This window comes from Eschscholzia californica, unplaced genomic scaffold, assembly GCF_041429995.1.
Source record: "Eschscholzia californica isolate CP2 unplaced genomic scaffold, dmEscCali1.0.p SCAF_2, whole genome shotgun sequence".
NCBI lineage: Eukaryota > Viridiplantae > Streptophyta > Magnoliopsida > Ranunculales > Papaveraceae > Eschscholzia > Eschscholzia californica.
The window spans coordinates 15,871,737-15,887,818 of NW_028238309.1; the positions used below are offsets into that span (position 1 = coordinate 15,871,737).

Below are 16,082 nucleotides of genomic sequence, written 5' to 3' on the forward strand. Positions count from 1 at the left end.
GAAATTTTATTTACTCAAGAAATGTAACTTTAAAAACAGTCGTTGATATTTGGTAGATAAGAAGAAGAATGTTTTACATAATCAATGTTACCTAAAACAACGTAATAATACTAAGAAATAAGAAAATTAGACAAATTCAGTACATAAATTATATGTTGTGATTTGTTGTTTAGTTGATTAGAATCATGAGAAATACGAATCACGACAATCCATATAAGTTTTATGCTCGAATCCTTGAGGTTTTTCTTGTTTTCATAGCATTTCAAGATAAAAGCTAGTGAACTAGTTATCCCTTTCATATAAATGAAATGGGTTGTTTTTGGACAAAAATTTGAAAATTTGGAATTGAATTTATATTTTTAATAAACTTGTTTCTCTAAAACATCTAATCATAATAACCACCCACCTAATTAAAAACCTCACTAAAATTACCTCAATATCTACTACCCTCTCTATATCTCTTGATCTTAGTAGCTACAAAACCAAGAGTAAAAAAATAATAAGAAGAAAAAGATCTTCATCAAATTTGTTCATGGGTATCTTGGTTTCTTGGGTAGTTATCTCTATTTTGATTTTGATTGTCTTCAAGTTCTTGTTGATGATGATCATCAGTACTACCTTCTTGTTTTGATTGTTCAACTTTTTCAAGAAATTTCTCATCAACCTCTTTAGTATTATTGACAGATTTATTGTTACTCTGATCTTCAAAAGTAGACTTTTTTGTTAAAATTGGAGTAGCTAAGAATCTTGGTTTTTCATCACCAGCCATAATCACTACAATTTTTTCTTCATAAACACAAGGAGTAACTTTAATGTCTTGAATTGATTTTTGACCATCTCCATTTTCAAGATCTCTTGATTCACTATCACCACCTTCTCTGTTTTCTAAGTTACCTGAAAGTTTCCAATATGAACAAGCAAGAATCAAAAGAGCAAAAGCTATTAGACCTAACATGGCTGCTAAACCTCCAAAGAGGTAAGGAACTGGTGAATGCCATGGTGAATGTTGTGATGAAGAGTGTTGTAAAGGTGCCATTGCAGCTATTGCTGCAGATACTTTAATTGTTCCACCACTTCTCATATTTGTATTTTGGAGAGATAAAGAAATGAGAAAGAGAGAGATATGAAGATATTTTATTTTCTTTAAGTGAGAGAAAGGAATAGAAATGAAAGATGTTTAATTGTTGTTTGGTGATGAAAATGAGAAATGGGTTGATGGGTATTTATAATAAGAATGTAGAAAAAAGTAGAGAAGACAAGAGAGAGAAAATGGTTATTAATGTGGTCACTTAGAGAAATTTTCTTTAAATTTTGGTAGTGAAAGTGGGGTACTATCAAAGTAAAAAAAACAGAAATTCTCTTACTAGTGGGATTGGGTATTTGTTTGATTTGTTATAATATTCTAACTTTTTCTTTATTAGGGTTTTAATTTTGCAAAACTTATCCAAATGAGATACTATTTGATTCATATCTAAGGCTATAGTAAAATCATTATTAGAATTGGGTAATGATGCTAGGGCCTTGGCAAATTATTTTTAGGTTAATTTTTTAAAGAGATTTGCCCTTCTAGTGGTCATGAGCTCCATACAAATTCTTTTTTTTTTTCAAAGTTTGGACAAATTTAATTATTGATTATTTTTTAGCCAAGTGACTTCGTTTTGGTCTGTGTCCATATATTACTCTTCCAAAATTAATTACAGTATATTTTTTCAACAGGGCTACACAATCCGCCTCTTGAGACTCCCACTTGGGCCGCATGTGAGAGAAACAAGAGTTTCTTCCTCCAAGTGACTGGACATGTGAGAGGAGAGAGAAACAAGGGTTTCTCTCTCCAAGTGACTGGACATGTGAGAGGAGAGAGAAACAAGGGTTTCTCTCACATGCGGTTCAAGTGGGAGTCCCACAAGGTGGACTGAGTATACTTTTTGTAAATTTTTTTAGGGCTATTTCCTAATAGCCCCCAACTTTGTGACCGGTTTCCTGCCTAGCCCCCATACTTTGTCAGAAATACTCAGATGACCCCCTTTTTTAGATTCCGTTATGACACCGTTAACTAATCATCACCTCCCTCTGTCACCTCATCTTCTCGCCACCTCATCATCTTCCCTGGTGAAGGTCGCCGACCGGCCAATTTCCGGCCGGCAACCTTCATGAAAGATATATTCCCTCGGTCCGAAGGAACGGTATCCTTCTACGGGAATGTCCTTTGAACAAGATGGAAATGCGTACGATTTGACGAATAGGATCATAATGACCTTATGCGGAAGATCATTAGTCCGGTCGAATTAGGGGTCGTAATGCTTAGCTAGAAGCCAACTACGATCGTCAGATGACTTCGGTAATCCGCGGCTAACATAGACCGGATCCTACAAAGGTTACACATAAGAGTGATGGTTTGAACGGAGAGAGATTGACTAGATATAAAGTGGCAAATAAGTGGATTAGATCAATTATTTAGTGTTCGGAAGAGTCCGGACAAGTATACATAAACCGGGCTAAAAGGGACGCCCGGGAGTGCCCATAAAGGGGCTGGCCATGTGATGGCTGACCTTAGAAAGGGGTCGGCCAGCACATGGCCGGCTAGACCCTTAAGTGGGCCGGCCACAAAGCCCATAATGGGCTATAGTGGCCGGCCACATCATAAGCCCTAATTTGGTTTTATGTGGGACTTCTAAGGATATGTCTTAAGTGAGATATTTTAGGAATCCTAGTTTGGGACAAACTCCTACACTATGTTCCCTATAAATAGACCTCATTAGACATAATTATGAATGCAATCAAGAGTAAAGTTAAGAGAGCTTTTCAAGAGAGAAAAAGCAAGAAAGAGAAAAGGGAGTTTTCTCGGTTATCTAGTCAAGAAGAAAGTGTTCTTCATCTCAACCTTCAAGAAGGTCCTAGCTGACTCGAAGGAGGGAGTTCAAGTCATATACTCGGTGTCTCAAGTAGAGGAACTACAATTCGAGTTCTTGATCTTCCGAATCTAGTCGGAATTTTGTTCGTGGGAAAGCGATTAAGGTAAGGTAATCTTCTTTCCATTCTAGTTCATTGATTAGTCATGTAAATATCGATCCTGAATGTCTAGTGTTAACATATAGATGTTCGAGATTCCGCAATAAACACTAGATAGTGTATTAGATACATATGTAACCCTACACTTTAAACATTAAAAAAAATTAAAACTCTACTCTCTCTCTCTCTCTCTTTCTAGATCCGGTGAACCAAATCTAGAGAGGGGGAGGGTTGTTAAAAAAAATTCTTTTTATTTTTAATGTTTGAAGGTCGCCTTCGCTGGGAAAGATGATAAGGTGGCGAGAAGATGAGGTGACAGAGAGAGGCGATGAGTTGGATGAGAGAGGGGTGATGATTAGTTAACGATGTTATAACGGAATCTGAAAAAGGGGGCCATCTGGGTATTTTTTACAAAATAGAGGAGGGGCTAGGCAGGAAACCAGTCACAAAGTTGGGGGCTATTAGGGAAATAACCCCTTTTTTTTTTTATCCAAACTATATTTATCTGGTAAGATACTCCAATTTTCTTTGAAATGAAGACATGGACTAAGATCAACCAAATGATCCAAAGGAATAAGGTTATAGTGTCAACTGTCAAGTGTTTCATTAAAGGTAGGAATTGGATTCCATTATCAGTTTCAATTCCAAGTTCTTTGTAGTACTTGTTATCCTAAAAACCAGTTCTAGTAAACTGGTTTTGTGTCAGAACTCCACCAAAACCGGTTTACAGTTTAGAGTTTTAGCTACTTTATTGACAATTTTACGTAGAAGAATATATAAAAAGAAGTATAGGATTCAGAAACCTCTCAAAATCAATTAGAACATTATCAGTTCCCCATTATCAGAAATTCATCAATTCCCCTGACTTGATTAGAGGAATTATCTCAATTCTGATTCCTCCTACAAGAATGAGAAAGAACCAATAAAGTTCATCAAGTCTATGCACATGGACTTATAACCCAACAGTTGCCCAGCTGTGTGCTTATTCTACCTTTTTGATGTATTTATGTCTTATCTGAAAAAAAAAATATCTATGTCTTATTAAGTAAAATTACGAAATATGTTAGTGCAATGATTCTTCAAAAAAAAAAACTCTAAAGGCAGTCGATATTTTCTAGAATATATATATATATATATATATATATATATATATATATAGCATAAGAATTCTTTGGTTGGTCACTCACTCGATACATGTCTAGTGGTTTACACTATTACTGGACTATCGAGCATTCTATAAAATCAATTTTGACTATAAAATCAATTTTGACGTAATTTTTATCAAATTACTGAATGAACATATAAGAATGGAATTCATACATAAATTCATTGGAGGGTAAGGTTCATCAATCATATGCAAAGCGTAGATGACCGAGAGAAAGTGAGAGTTTAGCACCTCCAAAGACCATTAGCCGAGACATTCAAAGAAGCATCAAGAGGATCATAGACACATACACGAACAGGTTCCAACTTTCACGCTTGTAATACCAAGTTACCAACCCTCACTATAATGGCCTAGTAGGATCGGCTAGTTGAACTCGTTCTACTTCCATTGGCATATTAGCTTGATAAAAAAAATGTACCTTTCTAAAAAGAGAAAATGAAAAAAAAAGATTATATTGTCAAACTAATTTAATCTTATAAATCAGTTATTTCATTGGTAACAAGTATTTCTATATTTTTTTTTTTTGAAATTACAAGTATTTCTATTATAAAGTGCTTCTACTTTGTGTTGCTAAAATTCTTATAGTTTAAGTAATTGAGAATACAATGATTTGAGACATAGAATTCATAGAAGAAAGCCAGAAAGGGACATGAGGTTTCATCATTTCTTAATAATTTAGGTGAGTGAAAAGTTTAGTAGGAAATTGGGGTTTCATTGGTGTAAATAACAATCTAAAATTTTCGCAACCACTAAAGGTTTTTCGGGTAGGTGGATAACATTTATTGTTCTGCATTAGTCTTTTTCTTCAACGGTTCTTTTAAATATGTTCTCTTAGAACACAAGGTTATTTGAATACAGTTTTAGGATTGCCTAAACTTAATTTTCTCTACCTCTGTTGCTTTCAATATTTAGATAACATCTTAAGAGATATGAGTTGGATACTTCCATCGTCACAAACGTGAAGTTTTGAAATGTATTTGCTCAGTGAAAACTGATACTCTCTCTGTCCCAAAGTAAGAGTCCACTATTCATTTTTGGGATGTCTCAAATTAAGAGTCTCATTCCTAACATATCACATAAAATCCCTTATTTTTCCATGAATACCCTTTCTTTAATATTTCCATACATGGTACATTAATTAAGCTAATTAAGACATTTGACACTTTTCAATACAAAAATTGATTTTTCCAATCAACAAATTCTTTTTTTGAGATTAATATAGTTACTTTAAATTACTAATGGTCAAATTTGATTGATAATCCTTGAATTACTCTAACAAAAGTTATCAAATAAATAAGGGTAAACTTGGAAGAAGAAAAACTATGAAAATAAATTGGATTACCAATATGGGACTCTTAATTTGGGACAGAGGGAGTATTTAAAATTATAATTTGAACGGGGCTAGAGATTTTTTATTTTTAGTGTTTTTTTAGATATGATGCACCTGCATCAAGATATTACTTGTTAATAGAAGGAATATTTATATAGGGTTAATTCCATTTCGTCTCCAATTTGTTACCAACTCATCATTTTAGCCTCCATAAGTACCTGACAGCTCGATTTCACTCCGAATGACCAAATTTTTTCCAGAAATACCCTTAGGAGCCAAAATAGAAGTATTTCTCAAGCATAAATGCCACATCAACTCTTTCTTTCTCTTCCACTTCAACATATCTCTCCTCCATCACATCTCCTCCTCTTCACCTCACCTTTCTTCTTCGGTGAAAGGTCGCCGGCCCGAATTAAAATTCCGATCGACCAGCTTTAACCTGAAAAAAGAAAAAGTTCTTCTTCCTTCTCCCTCTTCTTCTTATTTCTTTCTCTTTCTTCTTATTTTTTCTCTGTTCTTCTTCTCTCCTTATATCTCTCATTTCTCTCTGTAAAACCTCCAGCGATGGGGTTCCCTTTGCCGGAGGTCTGCACCAACAGATCTTCGAAGGTCCATTAGAGCAGATCTGCGACAGACCTTCAAAGGTCTGTTAGAGCAGTCCTCTGGCGAAGAGAACCCTTTGCCAGAGGTTTTAGAGAGAGCAATGAGAGATATAAGGGAGAGAAGAAGAAACAGAAAGAAAGAAGAAGAAAGAGAAGGAAATAAGAAGAAAGAGAAAAAAAGAAGCAGAAGAGAGAGAAAGGAAGAAATTTATTATTTTTTAGGCTAAAGGTGATCGGCAAGAATTTTTATTCCGGCCCGCAACCTTTCACCGGAGAAGAAAGGTGAGGTGAAGCTGGAGGAGAGATATGGTGAAGTGGAACAGAGCTGCAATAGACCTTCGAAGGTCTGTTGGAGCAGACCTCTGGCGTAAGGAACCCTTTTTCCGGAGGTTTTAGAAAGAGAGAAAGGAGAGATAGTAGGGATAGAAGAAGAGAGAGAGAGAGAAAGGAAGAAAGAAGAAAACGAGAGACAAAGAAGATGTTACGTGGCATTTATGCTTTTAACATTTTTTAAGAAATAATTCCATTTTGGGCCCAAAGGGTACTTCTGGAAAAAAATTGGTCTTTCAATGCTAAATCGAACTGCCTGACACTTATTGGGACCAAAACAGTGAGTTGGTCATAAATTGGGGACCCAAACGAAATTAACCCATTGTTTGATACACACTTACGTTCCAACCTGGGAGTTCACATTGAATTTCTGCCTAGAATCCACCAAGATTTTCTTCTGGGCAACGCTAAAGGTACTTGGCTTTTGTGATATAAGCGGGCTGACTCTATTAACACCTAGAAAATTTAAAAAAAAAAATTTATATTTACTCGATTTTTCTAGCAAACACATGATGATCTTTATACACAACACTTTCAAACATCAAATAATGGGCAAAAGAATGTTTATATATTTTATTAGAGATTTTTTCTGTTGAAAATTGGTTGGGAAGAACTCTTGTTGATTATTTCTAAGTTATGGAAGAAAGATAAAAAAAACACTTAGGGTGTGTTTGATATCTCCTATTTCCATGAAAATAAAAGAACTTCCACGGAAATATGTATTTCCATCGTTTAGTACAAAGTATAATTTCATGGCTTTAATTCCCTAGAGAATTTATTTTCTTGAAGTAACCCACTTTTAATTCTTTGCTCCTCCATAGGAATTAGCTTCAGTGGAAAGTCAAAAATCAAAATAAAAATATTTTAATATATTTGAATATTTGAGACCGAATATTTATCTCTATATATATTCAGAATGACATATTACCCATAAAATTTAGCAAAATACAATTTTATTTTTACATTGGACAAATGACATTTTTGTCCTTCTTACCAAATGACATGTTTACCAAGTTGTCAAAATGACGTTTTGGCTTTGTATAGCAAAAATTACATTTTTACACTTTTATAATATCAAATTAACATTTTACCCTTATTTTGTCAAAGACATTTTTACCCTCGTACAATACCAAAAAGACATTTTTACCCTTATGTGGTCTGAATGGTGTTCTTACCTTTATCTTGTGAAAATGGTGTGTCTACACTTTTATATTAAGATGCCATGTTTACCCTTTATATTAATAAAATCCCTTTTTATCTATACGTTGTCAAATTTACATTTTTATCTTATTTTATTAACAACTTGACATTCTTATTCTTAAGTTAGCAAAGTGACTTAAGGTTAAATAATTTTACAACATAAGGGTAAAAATATAATTTTAAAGACATAAAGTAAAAATGTAATTTGGACAGCATAAGTATGAAAATGTAATTTTGGCAACATAAGGGTACAATGTCATTTTGAATACATAGAGTAAATAAAAACTCTTAACTGAATATTACAGTATATTCTTAAAAGTTAGTTGTCAACCAAATAAAAGAGTTCGTAGTTCCACAAAATAATAAATGACTACCAAACGAAAGAACTCTTATTTCCGAATAAACTCCGTGGAAGACTTTCCATGGAACTCTTTTATTTCCATGAAATTATTTCCAAATATAGGTTGGGTCAATGTTTATTGGCCCTAGTCAAACTAATAAGCCGACAGTCGAGTGCTTTTAGCAACCTATTTCTTATATCATGAATGAAAAACCCTTAGTTTCATTAGTTTTCTTATTAATCGTTTTGGTTTAACTTTACTTACGCTTCTGCTCCCTAAATCTTTCTTTTTTCTGAATTCCGTCGGGTGCGAAGTGCGCCACTAAAGCTTCCTGTGCGCCACTAAAGCATCCTAAAACGCCCCTTCTATGTGGGTGCAGTTTGCGTGGAAGAGTTGGGTCATTGCTCCATTCACCCTTTATTATGAGAAAGCAAGTTATTATAAACCCTTGACCCTTGCTAACAACTGGTAGCCCAGTTGGTTAGTGCATTACTCTGCAATCCAGAGGTCCCATGTTCGATCCACCGGAAGTGCGAATCCGAGGAATATTGTATTTGGGTTATTATTAGTATAAATTATGTAATAAATTTGTCGGGCTTAGGCCTCTTTCATCTTGTTGGGCTTGAGGCCTCTTTCATGGTTTAACTTAGGCGGTTATCGTGCTTATCACATCTTCGTGATGTATCAATGCCTTGTAACGACTAACATAGAAGGTAGTCGATTTCTCAAAAAAAAAAACCCTTGACCCTTCTCTGGGATTATCTTGTTGGTTTCTACTTTCCATGTTTATACCCAAACTTTGAACTTAAATTTCTTATTCATATTGAATCGGTTTTGAGCAAAATATAGCTTGAAATTCAAGCCTTGATGAGAGGAACACAACGGTAAATTTCTCGTATTGTCTCGACAATCAAAACCTTGTCAAAATTACAAAACACTCTGCATCCTGGAGTCGTATATTCCGACAAGGTTATCTTCGCTAAATGTGAAGTGAAGTGAAGTGGAGAACACTAGCGGAAGATATAACTGCGACAATTCTTGATCGGATGCGACTTGGAGATAAGATCAGATGTATATTCCCGACCAAACATATGTGTAAAACATGATTTATTATGATGTTTCATTTTCGATATCGAGTACATTCTTGTTTTTTTATACCACATTATATTCCTCACATAGATGGGGCCTCGACTGGCTTTGATTGTTTCAGGATTATTTCACTTTTCATGAAAACCCATATTACTCACTACTCTCCCTAAATGTTTTCCTGCTTTTGCTTTTATATCAGTCTAATGCACTTGCTCTTCTATAATCTTATTGAGCAAAAGAAACCCTCAAATGTGACATTTCATTCCTTCTTCATTATCGTGTTAATCCCTCTTGGAGTACACAAGCTCTTGGGATGTCAATGTGTCCTACAGGTCGACGACTTGTACGGAAAATAACCCTATTTATTTGATGTAGAGGATTAGGCCTGACCAGTTTAGACAGAATCATACCACTTGACGTCTAGACATACTCGGCTTAATCCATTCCCTATTTCTCACACACGTTGATTCCATGTGTCTCTATAACAATTTAAGCTTCTAGGGCACGTCGTTGTTAACATTGTGTGTCTGATGTTGTGTTTTCCCACTGCAGGATATCTATTTATACTTCGTACACCTAAGTAGTTAATGATACTAGCGCGATACCTTGAGATTTCAAGAATAGATGGCTCTCGTGGGTTCCGGGCACACCAACGAAGAAAGTGAAGCTGTGCAATCCAATTTTTGTTGTAAGTTTGTGATGTCAATGGCATTGTTGCTCGATAAAGTCTTGAGAGGGTTACTCTAAGTCATTGTTCATTTCAAGCTATCCGTTAACAACCTAAGCCCTAATAGGAAAGGGTTTATTCTGAAAGGATTTTTATCTCAACTTAGCTTAAGAAAAAGATAGAATTCAACACACCGATACGAAATATGCCACAAGTGGTCCTTAAGAAGAATTACTATGACGACCAACCCTACCTAGTGGATGCAAACTTTTCTTTTATCTCTCTTTCTTTCTCCGGATTATGACATTTCAGCATGCCCGTAATGATGAAGGAGAAGATGATGAAGCAGAAGAAGACAACGATGGTTGATCGGAGGGACCCTCTCATGAGTATTTGTTTGTGTTTATATATCAATATTTGATATCATTTTCATTTTAATTTCATTTGTGTGTATATAAAGGTAGTAGAAAGCCCTGATAGATGGAGATTAGAAAGAACAATTATGTCATTGTTCCACCCAAGTAGGGAACAAGTGCTCAACCCAATTTCTTTTCCCACTCTCTTCACTTTCTCTAGGAAGTAATGTTTAAAGTATTAGTGTGTTGTGACACAAGATTCCAACACTACCTGGTTCCCATCAAATGACCCACCATTTCTCTCTTTTATACATACATATATATATATATATATATATATATATATATATATATATATATATATTACAAATACAATCCATATAAGAAATCTTAGGCAGTTTAAGTGATTTGCACTTAAGTGGATTAGAATCATTAGAAGCACTAATCACAACGATCCATATAAGATTTTTGTCCAGAACCTCCATGGTAAATTTTGTTCTAGGAAACCCAATTATAAACTTTTAAAATGACAAGTTATATTTTTTTTTTAGTTAAAAATCCAAAATTTGTATTTTTTTAGATAAAAAATTTGTATTTGATTAGTTAAAAAAATCTAATATTTTTTGCATAGCTATTGTAAGGTGTTGTAAAACTATTTCATGGTATTGCAAAATTGGCGCAAGATGTTGGAAACTGTTGCATTTAAAAAAATACCTGAGGAATTAAAGACTAATAAATTAACTGATCCAGTTTCACAAAAAAAATTATATGCAGTTTTGACCAAATTTCTCATTTCGTTCCCTCTCTGCATATATCAACTTTTTTAGATTAGATTTGTTTTTTTATTATATATTATATATTATGTTTGGATAATACATATAAAACCCTCTTACTTTAGGAAGATATGATCTTAATATCTTATTCCCTAAATATATGTTAGCAGTATTAAAATATAGAAATAAAAGAGAAGGGGCCAAATAATCATGTTATAGTAGAAACCCCACTAGGTTAAATTAAAGAAACAAAAAAGGGGTATATACCCTTTTCTTGTGTTAAGATTTTAATTACTAAGAAATAAAGATTAAGTAGATATTAAAGTTGACTTTTGTCTATTGTGTGCTGATGTGAGTTAATAGAATGGTGCATTACTACAGTTATCTCACTGAAAAGAAAAAAAATCACTACAAAACGGGCGGGTTTTAGATACGCCCCTTTTATTACGAACTAGGAGTATCGTAGCTATAATTAACCATTTGCTATGGATATTATGTATTCGTAGAAAATGTCGACCAACAGCAACGCACTTTACATGCACTTGTTACACATGAGTCTGTGTCAGATGCTTCCCAAGCACAATGTTTTCCAAAACTAGAAAATGTCTTTTAGCTACGGATTGCACTGCATAACAACTGGTGGGCATTTGCTACGGATAATCCGTAGCTAGTAGATCAAAACAGGTAGCTGATATTATTTACATTTGGCACCAAAAAAGTGCGCCAAAAGTTTTGGATGCCTAGTGTAAAAGAAGGCCAAATTTTGACTTATTAATCTTGAAGTACAATTTGTTAAGGTTTTATATTTGTTGATCTATGTTTACTATAGCTAATTTTCTAGGGTTAATTTTCTATCTGAAAATAATCTCTCAGGTGAATATCCATCAACAATTGGAAAACTGGTTTTTTGACTTCTCTGGATTTACATTCAAATAGTGTTACTAGCATTATCCCAACTTTAATCAGTTCTCTCAAGAACCAAACTAATTTAGACGACTCTAAGAAGAAGATTTTTGGGTTCGTTCCGAACACCACTGTGGGATTGAAATAATCTCTCAGGTTATATTCCTAGTTCGAACTTCTAATCTGATTCATCTTGTAGGATATGTTTTTTTACATAGTAATGAGATAAACGGTAGTTTACCGACATCGTTTGGAAATCTTCGTAAGTTCGAAAGACTGTTAGTGGATGACAATAAGTTAATGGGAGAGTTGCCTTCTAGTGTTGCTGAACTTACAAGTTTATAAGATTTCTACTTACCAGACCACAAATTTTCGGGTAAAATTCCAGCAAGTTTTGGTAAGCTTAAGAATCTTTTACATCTTGGTCTTTCACAAAATCAGTTTTCTGGTCCAATTCCTCCACAGTTAATGGAAGCAAAAGTTTTACGAGTACTAGACTTGTCATTTAACCCATTGAGTCTTGTTAGTATACTGAAATGGTTATTGAAAATTTATCTTTTAAGACTTAGTTTAGCTAATACATAAATAGTAACTGCATTTCATACGTCTGATGTATTAAACTGTTCACTCGAATTCCTTCCAATTATGCATTATTCGATTATGTTTTGCTTAAATAGTAGCCTTTGCTTTGGTTTTTTATGTCATTAAGCTAAAAATGATTAGCAATATTAAGTTGTTGTTATAGGCATAAAGCTTGAATTCATCAACACACAAAGTCGACGTCAATAACACTTTTCGAAGTTATTCCTATTTAATATCTCATTTGGGATCGACCGAGAATTACCGAAGGCAAGAAGGTAATCTAATGTTTGGATGTTGGAAATATGTTAACGTTGCTTATCCCTTAGCTATTGTGGTGCACTTTTCTATTTCTCCATAAACAATTATACCATGGCGCGACCCAGAATATGCTACAGAATTAGCGAGCTTTCAAGAGATCACAAGGTGCTCTTATATATGGTGAGAACTTCAATCTTGCTGACTTTCTTTAATAAATTCAGTTGAAGTCCACGAGGTTTCCCTTTTCCAGTGAAGAAAAATTTCAGATCTCATTATGTTCATTTTTGCATTTTGATTTTGTTACTGAGCACATTTGCAATGCTCATAAAAACCCACAGTTGCAGTTTTGCTCACTTCCTCTAGACCATACTACCATTATGTTCATTATTTATTTGTTACATTTACAAATGAGGTATTAAATGGCGTGAGCAGTCAGATGAAGGAACTTCCACCCATTGAGCTATCAATGTTTCCTGCCATACATACTGAAGCTGCCAAGGGATCAATGTAGTATTATTTTTATCTGTTCATTACTTTGTATCTGCTTAAGTTTTTGTTTCTATGGTTTTTGAAGTATTTTATTTATCGACTTGCAGATCATACTGGGAAGTAGCATTAGTGATCAGATGCTTGTTGTGGAGCTTTTGTTACACGAGGTAAGCCACTTATTATCTTGAAATTTTAGAAAGTAATTTTTCAGTGTGAAGATGGTTGGACACTTATTAGAATAACATTTGGGTAGTTTATTATCTTGATTGGACTTCCAGTGTAAGTATCTAATTTATTCTTTTTGACAAATAAGACTGATTATAACATTATTCCACAGTTCGATATAGCTACGATTGTTATAGTAGCTTTTGTCTGCAACTCTTGAGCATAATACTTCAATTGGTATTTAGATGGTTACTCATTTATTAAACTTCAACTGGCTTTCACTTTTTATCATAAGGTATGTTCTAATGTCCACCCGTTTTAACTTTCCACAGTCATTTATTCCTTTTTAGGTTGCTTAAATTTAGATGATTTTCAGTGAATCTTGTAACGAGTGGCTAGGATATCGCACTCAAGGATTTGTAAATAGTTTTATACATTGTTTATTAGCATGTTTGAATCGTGAATGTTACATTTGATTGAAAAATGTGATGATATTGTGGATTTTATCGAAGTACCATTGTTTCTCATGGGATTCTAATGATATTTTATATCTCTTGTTACAGGAAAATTTGGAAAAGTGAACCCCTACACGAGATTCTTTTTGTTAATATAGTATGTTGAACTCTTAGATATATAGACACTAGTTAGTTTAGATTGTTTACTCGATATCATATTTTGGTTAACTTAGTTTGATGGATTCTTACTTTGATATATGTACACGAAGGATTTTTAATGAATGAATTGATGAAAAAGATCATCGGTATGTTATTATATATTCGGTTTAGTTGTATACTAGGGTATGGCCCGTGCCCAAGGGCACGGACAGTTATATCAATCACATTCAACGAAATTATTGAAAAAATCAAAATGAACACGAAGTTGTCATAAACATATATTACCAAGTATCAATATAAAAGTATCAAAGATAAATCAACAATCTTGTAATAAATTCGTTGAAAAATGAGAAAGATTATATAAATTGAAATGTAATAATCGATACAAAAGTACCAAAATGAACAACTTCTCCTTTTCTTTTCATAATCTCTCTGAGACTTCATCGACATTGAAGAATCAAACCAATAGCTTCCTCTTATTGTGTTTCCCATGGTGAAAGACCAACATAACATAAGAGATAAAAAAAATATTAACTATACCAAAAATGAGATGCAAAATCAGGTGGAGTTTGTTTACTTTTTAATTTATATCTAACTCGTTTGAAGAAAACTATAAGGCCGTCTATAAATTTTAGGTCTTATAAACCGAAACAGAGAGCAACATAAAGTTCATATTTAAATCCAAAATCCAACATCCGCTAAAATTGATGAATCTCTAATCTGAACACATTGATTATATAGCCTAGAAGAAAACTTTCATTGAAAACACATGGATTTTTTTCAATCTTTTACAAAACACATCAAATCTAATTATAATAGATATACATGTGATTTTACTAAAAACACATGGATAACAATATATATATATATATATATATATATATATATTTATACGAACGAATATAGGTTGAACATGTTCACGATTAATGAATGGGAACAGGTATTAGGATATTAAAATACAAAATTTAACTTTTTTTTTAAATACATGCCTTTTTGCTACGACCAATTCCATCATAAATAAACAACCAACGATCAATTTCTTCTGAACATTTAGTTATGCTAAAATCTATAGCAAAAGGTTTAAACTAGTAGCTACAGAAAAATATCGTAGCAAAAAATTCGTTACTAAAACATTTTGTGACGGTAATATCAATTTTGAGCCGAAAAATCCTTAGCAAATGTTTAAACTAGTAGCTATGGAAGAATATCGTAGCAAAAAGTTCGTTGTTGAAACCTTTTGTGACGGCAATATCAGTTACGAGACGAAGGCCGTAGAAAAATATCTTTTGTTACGACTACTGTCCGTAGTTAAAGGTCGTCTGTTTTGTAGTGAATGTTAGAGATATTTTTAAATATTAGTACAGAGAGACAAACATGAGGTGTTGCCACGACTATTAATGGCCACAGCTTTTTAAATATTAGTTTGCAAGTTGGAATCCAATGAGAATGAACAAATGAACAGATGATCCAATGAGTTGTTGATTAGTAAAGTAAAGATCCAAGGGTAATTTTTTTTTGAGAGAAAGCCGAATTGCATAAATAAAACCATCACAAGGATAGAAAGTTTACATGAGCATAATAAAATTACAGGGACTAAAATGATTAAAATTGCAAAACTTGGTTTAAAGTCGAATTTGCCAACTCGTGAGGGACCGAATTGGCTTCTCTATAACAGTGGGTTATAGACACGGATCACCTTCCCATTTCGCCACGTAGATTATCAGGATCATGCATTAGCCTCCACGAGCAAGCATCCTGACCGTCCAAAATTAGGTTAACCATTGATAGAGAGTCCCCTTCTAGATCGAAACTATAAAGTCCCATCTTCTCAGCCAAGCATAACCCTAGACCAAAACCCTTGAGTTCACTATATAATGGAGAAACTGGCGAAAAAGCTACTATTAATGAATCAACTATTTCTCCCCTCCAATCTCTTGCCACTGCGGCTGTTGCAGCTCCATTGCTTCTATACGCACCATCCACATTTATTTTAATTCTTCCTGAGCTCGGTGGTTCCCAAATATGTGCCTGCAAAACTGAAGAGAAATGAGAACGAACAAGTAATAATGGGTTTGTCTTAAATCCAAGGTAGTAGTCCTCCAAATTCTTTCCAAATCTACATTTGAAGCTCTGAAATGCAACTCATTACGACCTTTCCACCAATTCCAAAGAAGATAAGTGTATTTGTACCATGTTTCCTTTGATTCAT

General features: G+C 33.8%; 1 long non-coding RNA gene and 1 pseudogene across 2 annotated transcripts; one reads left to right on the forward strand and one right to left on the reverse strand.

Moving 5' to 3' along the window:
- Positions 1 to 330: 330 nt before the first annotated feature.
- Positions 331 to 1,190, reverse strand: LOC147556512 (protein GLUTAMINE DUMPER 1 pseudogene; annotated as a pseudogene). The gene has a single exon (XR_015234854.1). The product of XR_015234854.1 is annotated as a protein GLUTAMINE DUMPER 1 pseudogene (transcript).
- An 11,896-nt stretch (positions 1,191 to 13,086) lies between these two features.
- LOC147556513 (uncharacterized) lies at positions 13,087 to 13,908 on the forward strand. Its single transcript, XR_015234809.1, has 3 exons — positions 13,087 to 13,112; positions 13,202 to 13,261; positions 13,823 to 13,908. It is a non-coding gene; the product is annotated as an uncharacterized LOC147556513 (long non-coding RNA).
- The last annotated feature ends 2,174 nt before the right edge of the window (positions 13,909 to 16,082 follow it).